Genomic DNA, 5,131 nt, shown 5'->3' with positions numbered 1-5,131 from the left:
GGAGAGAGAGGGAGAGAGAGACAGAGAGAGACAGAGAGAGGAAGAGAGAGAGAGGAAGAGGGACCAACAGGCACAAATCATGCTTCACCAGCAACAGGCAGCATGTGTCTGTGACATCAGATTGGAGAACAGTGTGTTTATGTGTGTGTGTGTGTGTGTGTGTGTGAGTGTATGTTTAGGGGTGTGAGTGTGTGCACAGGTAATGAGTAGGTAATGGTTACTTACGGTAGAGTGATATTTATACATGTGGTACACACATGTGGTGTGTGTGTGAGAGAGAGAGAAAGAGAGGGAGGAATCGGAGGGCTACTGAGAGATTAAAGAGAGTAAATATGTGTGATTAATAGATGACTAGATGGAAAATATGTGTGAAAAGTAGATATATTAGGTAGTTTTGCTCATTTTCAGTGACACTTTAGCTATCATCATTATAGTCATTATCTATAAAGTATCAGATTCATAAAGGGTTAGAAACTATGAATTATGCTTCATAATGACATGTAAATTAACACAATAACATCATAACACATCAGTGTAGTAATGCCTGTGTATAATGACTATGAGCTAGACATTCCCTTTGAAGATGTGAAGCCTTTGAAAGAAAGAAGTCAAAGTATGCAGAGGGAAGATAATGTGGCTGGCAAGCACACATAAGACTATTGGAGATAGATTCTAGAGGCTTTGTAGCCACAAGTCATTCACAACACCGCGAGGTGAGGCTGCTGAAAAGGCAAGCCAATGGCTATGGATGAGGCGCTCACAGGCTACTTGGGGTCATGTTGTAACCTGACTTGACTCTGAGATTTCTTAAATCTTGCTGCTGTATTTCTGGAGTGGTAGTTGTTGGTGCCCGTATCAAGGGTTTGTGTGTTGGTTAGGTATGTTGCTGATCAGATCATATATAGCCACAGCAATGAAGAGGAATGACTGAAAAATGTATGATATTGCTTTCTATGTTGATATGCTTATCTATTGTTCAGATCAAAAAAGAATTTGAAGAATTGAAGAATTTGTAGGGTGCCTACATCAAGGGCTTGCGGTTTATCTGGTTATGTTGCCTATCAGATTATAAACGGCCACAGCAACGAAGAGGAATGACGAACGAATTTACCCATAATGAGTGTAGAGGAGGGTGGGTCTGGGACTCCAGATACCACTCTTGAGTAGGGATGGGCAAAGTGAGGCTTTGTGAAACACTGAAACGTTCGAAGAAATTGTGCCGGAATTGTTTCGAAGCCTCAAAAAAATTACGACACATCAGAGCTGTATATTGTGGAACAAATCTGTCAAATACATTGTAGTGGGAAAGTAATCTATTCAAGGCCATGGCTAGCTATGTTCATGATCTCAGTTAAAAGCTAAGCAGCAATGTCCTTGGTCAGTAAGTGGATGGTAGACCAAATTATTGCTGCCGCCAGTTTTCTCTAAATCATTTTCTTCTCATAAAAACTCTCAATGTGTTTGGTTCAATTTTGAGCATGCTGAGAGTTTCTGGTTGAAACTTTGTGGTTAATGATAAAGTAAGAAGCTGACCATATAAACAGATATTATCTGAAACTATACCTTACAAACCAAAACCAAACGGGAAGCAAACAGTTGAGCAGCCTACACTCCCATGCAAAAACAGCCATGCTAACCACTACACCATCATGGTTATGAGCAAATTCAACATTGTTTATCAAACGCACAAGCAATAACAGCTTGCTGCAGACACCAGTGAAATGCATCAAAGATTCACTTAGCCGTGGTCACATGACATTGCCATTTTGAACAATGTTTCGAACCAGTGGTCACATAAACCACGTTTCAAAGCAATGTTTTGAAACACTTCCCTACTGTTGAGCCTTCTGGAGGTGTTCTGGGCCTGATTCAATGAAACACCCATGGAGGAAGGTGCCTGCTTGATAACCCCAGTGAAATGCTCTTGAAGGCTGTTCTATTGACAACAAAAGTTGATTTGTTAGAGATTTTGTTTTTGACTGTAAATAGGCTTGATTGTTGATTGGCTGCTGTGTGAAATCCTCTACCTATAGCACTAGGAATTTAACATCTCTCCAGTGTATATTTGAAAGTTACACAGACTGATGTATATCCTTCTTTATGCTTTTTGACCTTTATGAATACTCTATAACCCTTCATAGATGTATTTATAATGCGTTATGCATACTGACTTGAGTATTAAAGTGTTCCATCCATTTTTCTGTGTGTGTCTCTATGTGTGTTTTAGTATCTGTGCATACATGTGGCATAATGAAAGAGAGAGTGCAGTTGTGTTCATGTGAACACAGGATAGCTGGTTTACATAATATGTCTGTTAGTTTGTATATTCATATGTATATATGTGTTTACAAGGGTTTTACACACAAATGTTTCTGGTGCATACAAAATGCTAGTGTGTGAGAGAGAATGAGAGAGAGCGAAACAGAGGAATATTTTGTGTTTGTGTGTTTGTGTTGAGCACATACCACTATTTTGAGCACATGTATATGTGGTTTATGTGTATATGTGGTTATGTACCAGAGTGAGAGGTCTGTCTGTGTCCGTGTGTGTGTGTTTATGTGTGTCGGGGGTGGAGGTGAGGGGGGATGTATGTGTAAATAATTAATGTATTGGCCACATTTTGTCCTTCTAGTTCCCTCCGGTGGTGGTTGCGACAGAAGAGATGGTAAATTTCTCTAAAATGACCCCCCTGTAAAAACAAGAGAAAAGGAACAGAAGGAAGGGGTGAGGGAGACAGACAGAGAGAGAGAGAGAGGGGAAAAAAAAGCATCATGAATTTCTTCCGTGTTCGTTTGGCAGGAGCTTTCGGGAACATTGTGTTAATGATTAATATGAAGTCAGAAGAATTCCATGCCTGGCAGACTCTGAGTGTCTCAAGCTCTCTCTCTCACACACACACACACACACACACACACACACACACACACACACACACACACTCTCTCTCTCTCTGTCCTTCTCTGTACTTTCTCCTTCACTCTCTGCTCTCTCTTTCCTTTTTCTGTCTACTCTCACCCTCACTCTCTCTTTCTGACACATGCACACTCACACATGCGCTCTACCCCCTCTCTCATTCCTTCCTTCTCTGTCTACCTTTTTATGCCTTCCCCATCCCTCTCTCTCTCTTTCTCTATCTCTCTCCATCCCCGGGCCCAGAGATAGCCAAAATCAGCAGCACAGACAGTTGTCAAGGTAACCTCAATGCAATCTATTTACCCACCAACCGCCCTCCTCACCAGCCAAGGTCAGGCGTCTCTCCCAGTCTCTCTGTCTCTTTCCCTCTCCCCCTCCCTCCCACTCTCTCTCTCCCTGTGGTTTTGTTCTGGACACCACAGGAGGTGAAGACCCCTGAAAACATCATTAGTGAGTGTGCCGAGCTCGAGAGAGAGAGAGAGGAAAAAAGGAACAAGAATGCAACTTCTCTCTCTCCCTCCCTCTCTCTCTCTCTCTCTCTCCCTCTCTATGGTACCATGGCATTCATGGGGAGCGGCATTTCAGGAGGGGGCTCACACAGGCGGCAAATCTGATTTTCCATATACCTCTCAACACCACCCCCCCCCCCCCCCACACACACACACACACACACACACATACTCATCCTCCAACCAAAATCACCACCACGCTTCTCACCCACCCCATACTAGAACCCGCACCCCCCCATACCCACAGTCAGAGAGAGATTAGTGTGCCATAAAGACCCCCTGTGGGATGCTAGACCCTCAAACCCCAAATAAACGACCCACGTGAGTGCAGTCAGAGCAGCCAATTCTGTGAGGGCAGAGATGGGAGTGGGGGTGCATGGTGTATATATGTGTGTGTGTGTGTGTGTGTGTGTGGGGTGGGGGGGGGTGGGGGGTGCAGCACCAGAGGGTACAGAGGATTAATGAACACAAAGTCAACAACAGATAAATACATTCATCAATCAGAGCTGAGTTTAAATTGGATGTATGGGAAAAAGGGGAGAGGGATGAAGGCAGAAAGAGACGAGACGGGAGATGTATCAAGACCGGAGAGCCCAGTAAAAAGATCCTTATTGGTCAAATTATACATGTCGAATAAATTATTAAGATATAAAGAATTAACTTTAATTTACTTTAATTAACTTTAGCCTGTGGAAAAACAGTACCGACAGATCTATGTCCTTCTAAAAAAGGAAATTATGATTTTATTAAAGCGATCCAAAGCAGTTTCAGGAGTTATTTTGCTACTGGGCTACCCCTACAGTTGCAGAGCATTTGCATTTTACACAATTGTCGTAAATACCACTCATGGCTTGCAATATGGATTTATTTACAAACTGGCAAAGATAATCTCTACAGGGCCATGTCGACTGACAAGGTAATATAGCACGATTTCATACAAATAGTAGGCTATTGTACAATATATGTAAAGTAATTTGTGATTCTCCGGGTCAGGGAGAACAAAGTTGCAAGGCTGGTTCTGCATAGAAGGATATAGGCAACAGTTTGGAAGGTGCTCCATTCTCCCCATTACAAGTTAGTTTACCATCAAAATGACTTCAAAGCAGTTTTTTTGAGGTAAAAAACTTAGGACAGCTTTAAACATCTGTATTTTGTAGTCTAGAATGCAGACTAGAATAGTTTTTAATCTAAAACACAGAATTAGTTGTTTTGGATAGTCAGCCAAAAAAAAAACCCCAGCAACAACAACAACAACACGACTGAGAACAAACAATAAGTGTAGTAGAATTCTGAAATAAATTAGATAGATAGATAGATAGATAGATAGATAGATAGATAGATAGATAGATAGATAGATCGATAGATCGATAGATCGATAGATCGATAGATAGATAGATACTTTATTGATCCCCAAAGGGAAATTCAAGGTCTCAGTAGCTTACAGTACCAATATCTTTAATATATAAAAGATGCTCTAAGCGATGCCACGTGTTTTTTAGGCTAAACATTTTATGTCACTTACTGCAAACATCACCTAACCAATCGCTAGCTGTCTGTGCCCTGAATACACTGTAAAGAAACGTGATCTCTGTGGACAGCCCAGGCTCCAAAAACAGCAACAAAAACAACCTGGGCAAACCTAGCCCATAAAAACATAACAAACAGCAAATCACAGACAAGATGCGCGTTTAGGAGAGTTTCAATTGCAC

Source organism: Alosa pseudoharengus, unplaced genomic scaffold (assembly GCF_046254945.1).
Source record: "Alosa pseudoharengus isolate Yale_2024_CS ecotype anadromous, Long Island Sound unplaced genomic scaffold, YU_APseudo_1.1 YU_APseudo_1.1_scf_17, whole genome shotgun sequence".
NCBI lineage: Eukaryota > Metazoa > Chordata > Actinopteri > Clupeiformes > Clupeidae > Alosa > Alosa pseudoharengus.
Note: the sequence above shows the minus strand (reverse complement) of the source record.